The sequence below is a fragment of the Bison bison genome, unplaced genomic scaffold (assembly GCF_000754665.1).
Source record: "Bison bison bison isolate TAMUID 2011002044 unplaced genomic scaffold, Bison_UMD1.0 scf7180017864518, whole genome shotgun sequence".
Lineage (NCBI taxonomy): Eukaryota > Metazoa > Chordata > Mammalia > Artiodactyla > Bovidae > Bison > Bison bison.
Window position 1 is genome coordinate 1183284 of NW_011495071.1, and position 14243 is coordinate 1197526.

Below are 14243 nucleotides of genomic sequence, written 5' to 3' on the forward strand. Positions count from 1 at the left end.
CAGGTTCATGTATTGCTGAAGCCTGGCTTGGAGAATTTTGAGGATTACTTTGCTAGCGTGTGAGATGAGTGCAATTGTGCAGTAGTTTGAGCATTCTTTGGCATTGCCTTTCTTTGGGATTGGAATGAAAACTGACCTTTTCCAGTCCTGTGGCCACTGCTGAGTTTCCAAATTTGCTGACATATAGAGTGAAGCACTCACAGTATCATCTTTCAGGATTTGAAATACCTCAACTGGAATTCCATCACCTCCACTAGCTTTGTTCGTAGATATGCTTCCTAAGGCCTGTTTGACTTCACATTCCAGGATGTCTGGCTCTGGGTAAGTAATCACATCATCTTGATTATCTGGGTTGTGAAGCTCTTTTTTGTACAGTTCTTCTGTGTATTCTTGCCACCTCTTCTTAATATCTTCTGCTTCTGTCAGGTCCATACCATTTCTGTCCTTTATCGAGCCCATCTTTGCATGAAATGTTCCCTTGGTATCTCTAATTTTCTTGAAGAGATCTCTAGTCTTTCCCATTCTATTGTTTTCCTCTATTTCTTTGCACTGATCACTGAGGAAAGTTTCCTTATCTCTCCTTGCTGTTCTTTGGAACTCTGCATTCAAATGGGTATATCTTTCCTTTTCTCCTTTGCTTTTCGCTTCTCTTCTTTTCACAGCTATTTGTAAGGCCTCTTCAGACAGCCATTTTGCTTTTTTGCATTTCTTTATCTTGAGGATGGTCTTGATCCCTGTCTCCTGTACAATGTCATGAACCTCCGTCCATAGTTCATCAGGCACTCTGTGTATCAGATCTAGGCCCTTAAATCTATTTCTCACTTCCACTGTATAATCATAAGGGATTTGATTTAGGTCATACCTGAATGGTCTAGTGGTCCCACAATTTCAGTCTGAATTTGGCAATAAGGAGTTCATGATCTGAGCCACAGTCAGCTCCTGGTCTTGTTTTTACTGACTGTATAGAGCTTCTCCATCTTTGGCTGCAAAGAATATAATCAATCCTATAATTATTGATTATAATTATCTATAATTATCTATAATAACAGACTGAATTATGGGAAGCCCATGAGCGGTAGAGCATCTTGTTATATAACCTGCAGTTGTCAATCAATGTTGTCAGTTGATGACGTCCCTGGATTATGCAAATGATCTTGCCTTAAAAACTCTGTATCCAGCCCTCCAGGGCCCTTTGCCTCTCTCAGTGTGGCCCACTCTCTCTTGAGGTGTTCTCTCATTTCTTTGTGTGTGCTTGGCTGCTCAGTCATGTATGACTTTTTACGACCTGTTCTTTCTTTCCTTATTGTTAATAAACTTTCTGGCAATAGATAAAACTTTACTTTCCTCTTTGCTTCCTATCTATCCTATCCCCCATGCCTTGGTATTATTTACCTACAGAACTTAGATACAAGTTCTATATTTGTATAGTTCTACATCTATCTCCCCTCTATGGGGACAGAGGGGCTGTTGCTGCTGCTGCTGCTGCTGCTAAGTCGCTTCAGTCGTGTCTGACTCTGTGCGACCCCATGGACGGCAGTCCACGAGGCTCCCCCGTCCCTGGGATTCTCCAGGCAAGAACACTGGAGTGGGTTGCCATTTCCTTCTCCAATGCATGAAAGTGAAAAGTGAAAGTGAAGTCGCTGAGTCTTGTCCGACTCTTAGGGACACCATGGACTGTGGCCCACCAGGCTCCTCCATGGAAAGTCCATGGGATTTTCCAGGCAAGAGTGCTGGAGTGGGGTGCCATTGCCTTCTCTGAGGGGCCGTTAGCAATTACTAAAATTAAGTTTTTACTACCTCAGCATAGTGAGAACTTGGAGTAAAAATTAAAATATAGAAAAAGACTTAGAAAATGAACTTATGGTTGTTTGGGAAGAATGAGGGGAAGGGATAGTTAGGGAGTTTGGGATGGGCATGTGCACATTATGTTTAAAATGATAACCAGCAAGGACCTACTGTACAGCACAGGAAACTGCTCAATGTTATGTGGTAGCCTGGATGGGAGGGGAGTTTGGCTGAGAATGGATACATGTGTATGTCTGGCTGAGTCCCCTTGCTGTTCAGCTAAAACTGTCACATCATTGTTAACCTGCTATATTCCAATACAAAATAAAAAAGTTAAATAAATAAATAAATATATATATATATATATATAGTAAGGTTCCTGGAATTCCCTGGAGTCCAGTGGTTAGGATTTGGCACTTTCACAGCCAGGGCTAGGGTTCAATCCCTAATCGTGGAACTAAGATCCTGTAAACGTGTGGCATGGCCCCCCCCAAAAAAGAGTAGAAAGTAAGGTTTCATTTCTCACTCATCAGCGCTTAAGGACTGAGATTCCTATCCGCTATGACAATTAGCACTCTGACCTTCAGAGACAACGTCTAACAGATCCAAGTCCACGTGCTCAGGGATGAAAGACTCCTTCCTCCCATAGTCTGTTGAGATGCTGCTTGCCCATCAAGGCTTAGCTTAAATTAAACCTTTTCTGTGAAGGCTGCCCACCCAGCCAGTCAGAAGTCCTCCCCTGCACTTCATTTTTATCCCTTTTATTGCAGGCATCTTTGGAAGGCCCAGAGGCTCTGCTTCATGTGTGCCTCTGGCCTTAGAAGGCATTGTGTTCAGAATATGATATCTGAGAGCTTTCTGGAAGTATCTCTACCTGTCAATTTTTTTTTCTTTTTTAAATCAAATGGCTGTAAAACGTGAGTTAATGACTCTAAAAATACCTTATAGGCCATCTTGCAGTCTTGGAGCCAGAAAAAGAAGATATCTCTCTTTTGGTGTCTCCTAAAAGACCTCAATTGAGGAGCCCTTTTGGGGGCAGGTGGAATTTCATGACATCTCGCCCCAAATGTTATGATTTTCAATGCCTATACCTTTGACATTCTTTCTCTGATGACTCAGCAGATTAGAAATCTGCCGGGAATGCAGGAGACACAGGTTCAATCCCTGGGTCAGGAAGATCTCCTGGAGAAGGAAATGGCAACCCACTCCAGTATTTTGCCTGAAGAATGGCCAGAGGAGCCTGGTGGTTTATAGTCCATGGGGCTGCAAAGAAGCCGGCATGACTGAGCAACTAAGAACACACTTACCTTTAACTGTTTTTACTCTCATTTCCTGAACCGAGCTCTGTGACGTATAATTAAGTCCTAGACAAAATGTGTACCATTCATGGGGGTGAGGAGCCATTCATGAGCAAGGTCATTACCATTTTAGGAAAAATCAAAGGCCAAATTTTGAGCATAACTATAGATGTGAATATAAAGTTTTGTTCTGCTGTATGGGTTTTGTGGTTCCAGAGACAATCATATGTAGAGTTAGCAAAATTCCAAGCCGTGACTTGCCATTTTCTGTAGTCTAGTTTACACGGGATTTCTTTTGTGCAACAAAATCAAGAGTTTAAAATTTGGAAGATAAGCAAGCAAAACAAAGTAGGCTTCTATGTCCTGCCATCTTCTCTTTCAGTTATAAAGTACATGTGTTGAAAGAAGATAGGGAATATGCAACATATGTCTAAGAGCCAGAAAGAATGGTGGGGAAAGCAGTGATGTTTTTATTCCTTTGGAGTGAGCAATGAGTTTATACACTGTAGGAAAAGAAGTGACCCAAAGCAAGATGGGTTTATTTCTTTTTCAAATATTTATTTATTCATTTGGTTGCACCAGGTCTTCGTTGAGGCATGTGGAATCTTTTTTTTTTTTTTTAATTGCGACATGTGGGATATTTTAGTTGTGGAATGTGGGATCCAGTTTCCTGACCAAGGACTGAACCTGGGCCTGCATTGGGTGTGTGGAATCTTAGCCACTGGACCATCAAGGAAATTCCAGGTTTATTTCTTATAGGAAGAAAAGGCCCTGTTTCTGACAGATGCGTGTGTGTGCGTGCGCTCAGGTGGAAGTGGATGGTGAATACATGGAGAAATGTAAGAAGGGAAATAAAGTTTACTAGCTGTCATGGTCCAATGCCAGATACTACCGAGAGCTTCATATTATCTCATTTATTCTGTAAACTACCCTGTGGAGTGGGTGTTTCCCTCCATTCCCATTTGATATGTGAGGAAACTGAGCCTCAGAGAGATGCGTCCAAAGCACACGTCTCCCGTGTACTTTGGTCACAGGACAAGATTCAAAACAAGATTGCTTGTCTCCAAAAGTCAGTCTCCTCATATCATCTCTGCATACTGCCTCTTTAAATATCCACATTTTCAGGAGTCAAATATAAGGAAGTTATGCCAAAAGAATTTAGAAAACTAAAGGGCGTATTTGAAAGTTGGTAAGAGACTAGATCTTAAAAGTTAACATCACAAGAAAAAAATGTTTTGTAACTATGTGTGGTGACAGATGCTAACTAGACTTATTGTGGTGATCGTTTCACAATATAAACAAATATCAAATCATTATGTCATACATTTTATTAAGAAGAAATAAGAGGCCCCAGATACAGTCACTGCTTTAAGGCCCTGTGTCAGCAAAACAAACTTAATACCTAAACTAACTGCAGTGACAGCCTCTCCCAGGAAAGTAACCTTTAACCAGTCAGTAGGAAATTACCTAGTCAGCACTAATGAGATATTCCACCCATCCCGAAAGGGCCCCTTCTGTTATCTTTAGGAGAACTGTGCCTAAAACAATGCTAATTATTTTGCTTTATAATTTGCTAATAATTTCTTTTTCTCTGCTCCCTTTCCTTTTCTGCAGCTTGACAGAGCCTCTTTCTATTTTCTAGGTGGGATGCTGCCCAATTCATGAATAAATTAATAAAGTCAATTACATCTTTGTTAGGGAAATTAAATAAATAGTCTTGTTTAGGCTTCAGAGACAAAGCAGAGCAGGCCTCTGACCTTGCTTCTAACCCACCTAGACACTGCTCTTACTACCTGCTGTGAATTCAAGACGCAGCACCATAGATAAGGCTGGGGACAAATCTTGAAATTGTTGAGCCCTTGAAGGGTACCTGGCCAACCAAGGCCCAGGCTTAACAACATTCCAAGTTTTATAAGACAAAACAAATATTATTAACATGAAACCAGAGCTGCTATTTGCTCACATATTGACAGTGATATCAGTTTGCATCCTGGGATTATAAACAGGAGCCCCAAACTGCAATCTACTGCAATCTTTGAAGTCTCACCCCCGGAGTAGATCCACCACCTGGGACCTTTTCCCAATTGGGACTCCACATGTGCTGTGTCTCGGGACTGCTCAGCGCTGTTTGACTCTGGATGTTGGTCAAAACCCAATTTGGTGATGTATCCTCTGCTGTTTCTCTTTCTCTTTTCTTTTAATGTTAGTATATTGAAAGTAAGCTAGATAATTCTTTAATAAACATTGATATTATTTATTTGTATAGAACGAGTGGCTTATTTTGTTAACAAATCCTTTGAACCTGAGATGAAAGTGAAAACTTTCAGCACAAAAATCTTCAAATTTATTCTGATGAATTTTTATTTAACAAATTTGGGGGCAGCAGTGGGGATTAGGAGTGAACTTGATAGCATTTGGGGACAATGAGAAACACAAGACATGTTACTCTTTAAATTCACTATCTTTCTTGCCATTCTCAAGGGCCACGAGTAAGTTCTGAGCTCAGTCTGCTCTCTTTGCACTGAACTCCTGATTTAATAGGCTATTCTTCACAGGGTAGGTCAGCTTGGTGCCCCGTTGAGCTAGTAGATGGGTCTACATAGAGACCAGCCCCTAACGTTTTAGCCTGCAATTCCCAGCCCTTGATTCTGCCCAAAGATCCGTGTGGCAGTAGTTGGTGGCAGTGTGCAGTTCCTCATCCATGCAGAGCCCCCAGCCTACACTCCTCAATTGTTGAGTTCTGCTGGTTCAACCTTTCCCCTTAGTCCAGAGTTCCATGGGAATTGTTGGTAGTTATCAGCTGGAGCTGGAGAGGATCCAATCTAAAAACCAGACTTTGTCTTGGATTGGACTGGATTGGATTTGAGTGGACTGATCCAGTGCTGCAAGATCTTAGGTGAATGAAATTTTGTTTTGAGTTAAAAATGGGATTCCTAAGATCCAGAGAGTTATTTAACTCTTTGCCATCTTTCAGCACATCTGCTTATTTTATGTCTAAGAACTGTGGTTCTGGAAGATACTGAATATCTACAAAATCTTACAAAACTTGCTTTGTGTTCTGAGAGTCTGGCTTGGTAACCTCTAGGGTGTATGTGTGTGTGTGTTAGTTGCTCAGTCGTGTATGACTCTGAGATCCCATGGACTGTAGCCCACCAGGCTCCTCTGTCATGGAATTTAGCAGGCAAGAACACTGGAGTGGGTAGCCATTCTCTTCTCCAGGGCATCTTCCCAATCCAGGGATCAAATCCAGGTCTCCTGCACTGCAGGCAGATTCTTTACCATCTGAGCCACCAGGGAAACCTCCAGGGTGGGGACCCCAAATTATGGCCAGACAGAAATGAGAATTACACCCCATTTGTGGTTAGACATAAGCTGGACATAAATGTGGGTTGTGAAATAAAATTCATATTTTATAGCAAGACAAGAAACATTTAAACAAAAATTTCTCTGCCTTTAGCTTCCTCTGTCCCCACACCATGCATTGACCAAATCTCCCCCATTGGCAGAAAAAGCTGCTCACCCTGAAGAGTGACAGTTTCCTAGCACCAGCAAGACAACTCCTTAAAAGATAACATTCCATCTCGATCTTGTCAACTACAAATTGGCACTTGCCAGGGACACTTGCCAAAGACCTCTACGAGGATGAAATCATGTGTTGCTGCAGCTGCTCATTTTCAACACCGCCCGAAAGGAGTTCAGGGTGGAGAGCAGAAATGAGGCACTCTGTGCTCGGGGAAAACTGGCAAGACAGGTCTTCAGAGAGTTAGGTATTTTTAGGAGCCAATATTATGAGCCTAATTCTTGTTTCTCCTCATGTCTAGAAAAGCACTAAAATCCTTCATGGTGATGACTGTTTCTTAGGACTAGCAAAAACTTCACGAAACTAGCAGAAAGTTTCTGGAAAGATCTGTGCTTCATTGCATGCATTCTCCCTTCACCAAAATCACACATATACTAATCTCCCCCACTGGATTTTTGGAGCAGTTTCTCAGAGCTATCTGAGGTGCTGTCTCCTGGGCTGCAGTTCTCATTTGGGCCCCAATAAAACTTAACTCTCAACTCTCACCATGTTGTGCATTTTTTAAAGTCAATGTCAACTAAAAATTGGCACTTGCCAGCGACTGAAGAACAACAACACGGGCATTTGCCATCTGCCGGTGCTGCTGCAGCTGCTGACCTTGAATACTCTCTGGAGGGAATTCAGGTTGGAGAGTGTTGCACTCTGTGCTCTAGGGAAACTGATGGAACAGGTCTTTAAATACTTAGATATTTTCAGGAACTAATTTCATGATCCAAATCCCTGCATCTCCTCATATCTAGAAAAGCACTGAATTCCTTCATGGTGACGTCATTTCCTTGTGACTAGCAAAAAACCTTTCGTAAGGTGAGTGGTTTTTTACATTAAACTCCCCCATCACCAAAATGCTATACATTGACCTTCTCCCATTGCCTCTTTGGAGAAGTCTCTCAGAGCTGAGATGCTGTCTCCCAGGCTGCAGTCCTCATTTGCCCCCAAATAAAACTTAACTGACAACTCTGACGTTGTGCATCTTTTTAGTTGACATCAACCATGTTGTCAGGGTCACATGCTGCTTAGATTTGAAGTATGTAAAGTGTCAATAATACATCATTTGATGTACAGTCTTAAAAAACTTACATAACTGTGCCTTGACTTCTAACAGGTGGGGCAGTTCTCAGAGCTTTCTGAGGTGCTCTTCCCAGGTTAAATCCTCCAATTTGGCTCTAATACAGATTTCCACTTATTAGATTGACTGATTAATTTTTCATTGACAGGATTAAACTCCTATAGCTAGGGTCCTTCTAAACTGCTGCCAGCACTTGGAAATCACAAACTAGAATTACAGTGGTCATTAGGAGGAGCACTCTAATTGGATAAGATCATTTAAAGATGAGGTGTTGTTTAGCTGCTAAGTTATGTTTGACTCTTGTGTGACCCCATGGACTGTAGCCCACCAGCCTCCTTTGTCCATGCAATTTCCTAGGCAAGAATACTGGAGTGGGTTGCCATTTCCTTCTCCAGGGGATCTTCCTAACCCAGATACTTATTTTAATTGACATGCTGAAGCTTCCACAAAGCTTCAAAATTCCAAGATAGTTTCTTTGAAAATTTTGCTGCAAAAGGCTAATGAAAAATTATAAAACGTACTGAGGACTTCCCTGGTGGTGCAGTGGATGAGAATCTACCTGCCAATGCAGGGGACATGAGTTCTATCCCTGGTCTGGGAAGATCCCACATGGTGCAGAGCCACTAAACCTGTGCGCCACAACACTAAGCCTACCCTCTAGAGCTTGGGAGCTGCCGCTACTGATCCACTTGCAGCAGCTAGTGAAGACTGCATGCCTAGAGCCTGTGTTTCTCAGCAAGAAAAGTCACCACCATGATAGGCCCTTGCTTCAAAACTAGAGAGTAGCCCTTGCTCACCGCAACCAGAGAAAAGCCAGTGCAGTAAAAAAGAAGCCCAGTGCAATCAAAAATAAATAAATAAATATACAAAAGAATGACGAAAAAAAGAGCAGTGTCTTAATAAATGCGCATATCTTAAAAGGTAAGGAAAACAAAAGACTATAGGACTGATGAAATTCCTATTGCTCCACTCTAGCTTCCGGTATTGGAGCATTAATTCTAGTAATCTTCCATGTAAATTGCCTTTCCACTGTGAAGAGACTGTTAAATGGTTACCTTTTTAAAAACAAAAGCTTGGCTTGGCTTTCTCCCTGCCTGGGACATGTAGCTGTCAGTGCTTTCTTTCGGCTCTCTTTGGAAGTGACTCTGAATCTTGGGAATGTAGGAACCTTTGAACTGTCTTTGAGAATGAATGCCTTTTGGGTCCAGGAAGTTATTTAATACTCCCAGGAATACTTACTGTTTGTCCTGCCTGAAACCTGATAAGATATTGGAAGAACATATTGGAGCCTGATAAGAACTTTTTCCTTTTAAGGACTCTTCTTCAAAGATAAAAATGTATGCCTTTGAGATGTACATATTCTACAGACTTCAGGGAGATAATTCTTATCAGAAGAACCAAATGCTGAAAGGTCATTTGAAATTTGAGTGAATGAAAAATCTTACGTCTTCTCCACAAATATTAGTAGAAAAAGATTTAGCCATCTGAGCATATAAACTTAACTTATTCCAACTCTTTCTTTTGTAACTGAATTTTACATTATCATACCTGTCTTATGGTCAAAATTTAAAAACTAAACTATCAGTTTGTGCTTGTCTGTATATTCATGTGTGTTTGTACACAACTGTGTGTTGTAGCTGTGTGGTATTTTCAAACCTCAGATAATATTAGCAAAATTAATCTCTACAAGATCTCTGTTTAATTGGCTTAAATAAGTAAGCACTTATATAAATTTATTATTCATAAAAATTCTCAGAAATATAGTGAAAACTAACCCAAGTGCTTTTCAGGTTCACTGTGATCTGGAAAAATATTTGGTACTAAACCTATAACAAGTATCGCCACAGGATAACATCGTGGTGGCCTGAAGAGGCGTTGGTGGCCAGGGAAGCGGCTTTGCAAAGATCAACCCAGAGTTGGAAGTGGAAGCAGGGTAGTGACCAGCACCTCCAGTTCCCAGGGTGACCGTGGCAGCAGAGAGGTCGGGGTACCAACTGCTCCTGAGCAGCTGATTGGCTCTGAGACTCCTGGGCAGCGGATGGGTTCCAGGGCGGTCAGCAGCAGTGATGAGGCCGGGGCGCCCTCCCATCCTGGGTGTCCTCCAACATCAGCTCCAGCCTTCCCCAGACCCTCTTCTCAGCCACTCCAGCAGGGCCTTTGCCTCGATCCCTGGCTGCACGTTGACCAACACCCAGTGGACAGTGAAGGTTCAAATGCTCAAGGAGGACCAGCAGTGAGACAACCAGGGTGCCCGGCATGGCATCCAGCTACATTGAGCAGCTGAAGGGCATGTCCCTGATACAACCTGACAAAAGGTGGTCCACTGGAAAAGGGATTGGCAAACCATGCCATTATTCTTGCCTTGAAAACCCCATAAACAGCATGAAAAGGCAAAAAGATATGACTCTGAAAGATGAATCCCCAAGTTCACTAGGTGTCTAATATACCACTGCAGAAGAGCAGAGAAATAGCTACAGGAAGAAGAAAGAGGCTGAGCCAAAGCAGAAACAGCAACCAGTTGTGGTTGTATCTGATGGTGAAAGTAAAGTCCCATGCTGTAAAGAACAATATTGTGTAAGAATCTGGAATGTTAGGTCCACGAATCAAGGTAAATTGGTGCGGTCAAACAGGAGATGGTGAGAGTGAACATCAGCATTTTAGGAATCAATGAACTAAAATGGATGGGTATGGGTGAATTTCATTCAGATGACCATTATATCTACCACGGAGGGCAAGGCTACCTTGGAAGAAATGGAGTATCGCTCGTAGTCAACAAAAGAGTCTGAAATGCAGTACTTGGGTGCAATCTCAAAAACAACAGAATGATCTCGGTTCGTTTCCATGGCAAACCATTAAATACCACAGTATTCCAAGTCCGTGCCCCAACCACTGATGCTGAAGAAACTGAAGCTGAATGATTCTATGAAGACCTAAAAGACCACCTGGGACTAGCATCAATAAAAGATCTTTTCATAGGGAACTGGAATACAAAAGTAAGAAGTCAAGAGATACCTGGAGTAACAGGCAAGTTTGGCCTTGGAGTGCAAAATGAAGCAGGGCAAAGACCAACAGAGTTTAGCCAAGAGAACGCACTAGTCGTGGCAAATACTCTCTTCCAACAACACAAGAGATGACTCTACACATGAGCATCACCAGATGGTCAGGGCTGAAATCAGATCGATTATATTTGCAGTTGAAGATGGAGAGGCTCTATACAGACAGCAAAAACCACACCGGGAGCTGACTGTGGCCCAGATTATCAGCTTCTTATTGCAAGTTCAGGCTCATATTGAAGAGAGTACGGAAAACCACTCTGTCGTTCAGGTATTACTTAAATAAAATCCCTTATGATTATACAGTGGAGGTAATGAATAGATTCAAGGACTACATCTGGTAGACAGAGTGCCTGAATAACTATGGGCAGAGGTTCGTAACATTGTACAGGAGGTGGTGACCAAAACCATCCCCAAGAAAAAGAAATGCAAGAAGGAAAAGTGGTTGTCTGAAGAGATCTTACAAATAGCTGAGAAAAGAAAAGAGGTGAAAGGCAAAGGAAATAGGGAAAAATATACCCAACTGAATGCAGAGTTCCAGAGACTAGCAAGGAAAGATAGGAAAGCCTTCTTAATTGAAAAATACACAAAAAGAGAAGAAAACAATAGAATGGGAAAGACTATATGCCGGGAGCCAGTGTGAGGAGCTCCGCCCATGGCAAAGGTCATGAGGAAGGAGGCTCGACATACGCAAAGGCGGGATCAAACCTCAGGAGTCCCCCTGGAAATTCTCGAGCATCTACCCCCAAAAACCAGAGTGTACCTACTTTACTACTTTGTGCTCTCACCTACACCTCTGACTTTATGGGAGGCTGTCCCCCACCACCTCTCTCTGAAAAAGAGTTAACTTAGAGCTCCAGTTAATAATAATTCCTGGGCGTGACAGGAGTATTCCAACTTACAAACTCCTCTGAAGTTCTCTAGCCTGCCTGACAGGCTTGTCCGGCCACGTGTGATTGTTCACAGCCTCCCAACCGTGAGAGGCACGAGATGCTTTAAACCTTCTAAAAATAGGTTCTTTAGAGAAGTTAGAAAACTATTAGTATAAGTATAGTGGGCTGATTAGAAATTGTATTGGTGAAGGGTTTTTCATTTGTTGAGCCAATGTTTACTGCTAAGTCTCCACATCCCCTGCCCTTATACACATTAATGAATATAACTAACATATAAGAGATATAAGTATTAACCTTGATATTAATCATGTTAGACCTTAGGCTAAGCAAATTCTTTCCTTAATTAAAACCCAGTATACCCTCACCCTATAGGAATGTAATTTTATCTGGCACCTTCGGAAGGTGGCGTCTGTTTTAAGAATAATCACCCCTGGAGAAATAAGTGTTCTGGTTGACTGACCGCTGTCACAAGGAGAGGGTCATAAATTGTCAGCAGGCCCCCCCTGGCCAGAAGATGATGTAATACCCCTAAGACCTCTGTATACATTCGTAATGAAGCACCTGACTTTAATAAAAGTCAGGACTGCTGACCCCGCGTGACTTTTGTGTAATATCTCCGTGTATAAAAACAGACCCTGGAAAAATTAAAAATGGGATCAATTCCTCCAAAGACTGGTCTCCCCATGTCATTCTTTTTCTCACCTTCTGGCTGAATCCCCATCTGGAACGTGGAGGCTCGTCAAGGCCACTAACTATGTCTGGGCTTCTAAGATTTGACTGGGGAGGCCTTAGTGTCTCCTCTCCTTCGGAAGAATGGGAGGATGCCTGCGGCCTACGTAGCTGACGTAAATTCCTTGCCTTGGAATTTTATTAGCTTTCCACGTAAACCAAGTTATTCAGCCTCTTTTCTCTACTGAATTTTCCTACTGAGCTATCCTCATTCTATTACTCTTTATATCTCTAATTAATATTTAATTAAAGCCAGTGTATTCGCTGACGCCATCTCTGCTTCGAATTTCCCTGGATCCACCGGGGCTGGACCCCGGCAACTATAGATTTCTTTAAGAAAATTGGAGATACCTAAGGAACATTTCACGCAAAGAAAGGCACAATAAAGGATAAAAACGGTAAGGATCTAACAGAAGCAGAAGAGATTAAGAAAACGTGGCATAATACACAGCAGAGCTCTACAAAAAAGCTTTTAATGACCCAGATACCCACAATGGTGTGGTCACTCACCTAGAGCCAGACATCCTGGAGTGTGAAGTCAAGTGTGCCTTAGGAAGCATTACTCGAACAAAGCTAGTGGAGGTGATGGAATTCCAGCTGAGTGATTCCAAATCCTCAAAGATGATGTTGTTAAAGTGCTGCACTCATTATGCCAGCAAATTTGAAAAACTCAGCAGTGGCTACAGGACTAAAGGTCAGTTTTCATTCCAATCCCAAAGAAAGGCAATGCCAAAGAATGTTCAAACTACCACACAATTGCACTCATTTCACATGCCAGCAAGATTACGCTCAAAATCCTTCAAGCTAGGCTTCAGCAGTACGTGAACCAAGAAATTCCAGATGTACAAGCTGGATAGAAAAGGCAGAGGAATCAGAGATCAGATTGCCAACATTTGTTGGATCCTAGGAAAAGCAAGAGTTTCAGAAAAACATCTACTTCTGTTTCATTGACTATACTGAAGTCTTTGACTGTGTGGATCACAACAAATTGTGGAATATTGTTAATAAGATGGGAATACAAGATCACATAACCTGCCTCTTGAGAAACCTGTAAGCAGGACAAGAAGCAACAGTTAGAGCTGTACATGGAACAATGGACTGGGTTGAAATTGAAAAGGAGTACGTCAAGGGTGTATATTGTCACCCTGCTTATCTAACTTATATGCAGAGTACATCATGTGAGATGCCAGACTGGATGAATCACAAGCTGGGATCAAGTTTGCTGGGAGAGATATCAACAGCCTCAGATATGCAGATGATACCACCCTTATGGCAGAAAGTGAAGAGGAATTAAAGAACCTCTTGATGAAGACAAAAGAGGAGAGTGAAAAAGCTGGCTTAAAACTCAATTGAAAAAAGGAAAATCATGGTATCTGGTCTTATCACTTCATGGCAAATAGATGGGGAAAATGTGAAAACTCTGATTTCATTTTCTTGGGCTCCAAAATCAATGTGGATGGTGACTGCAGCCAGGAAATTAAAAGAGGTTTGCTCCTTGGAAGAATGCTATGACAAACCTAGACAGTGTGTTAAAAAGCAGAGCCATCACTTTGCAGACAAAGATCTGAATAGTCAAAGCTATGGTTTTTCCAGTAGTCATATATGAATGTGAGATTTGGACCACAAAGAAAGCTGAGCACAGAAGAACTGATGCTTTCGAACTATGGTGTTGGAGAATACTCTTGAGAGTCCCTTAGACTGCAAGGAGATCAAACCAGTCAATCCTAAAGGAAATCAGTCCTGAATATTCATTGGAAGGACTCATACTGAAGCTGAAGCTCCCATACTTTGGCCATGTGATACAAAGAAGTGACTCATTGGAAAAGACCCTGATGCTGG

At 42.0% G+C, this 14243-nt stretch overlaps 1 pseudogene; it reads right to left on the minus strand.

Moving 5' to 3' along the window:
- LOC104981483 overlaps positions 1–9818 on the minus strand; it is a 37623-nt pseudogene extending 27805 nt beyond the window's left edge.
- Between the last annotated feature and the right edge of the window lie 4425 nt (positions 9819–14243).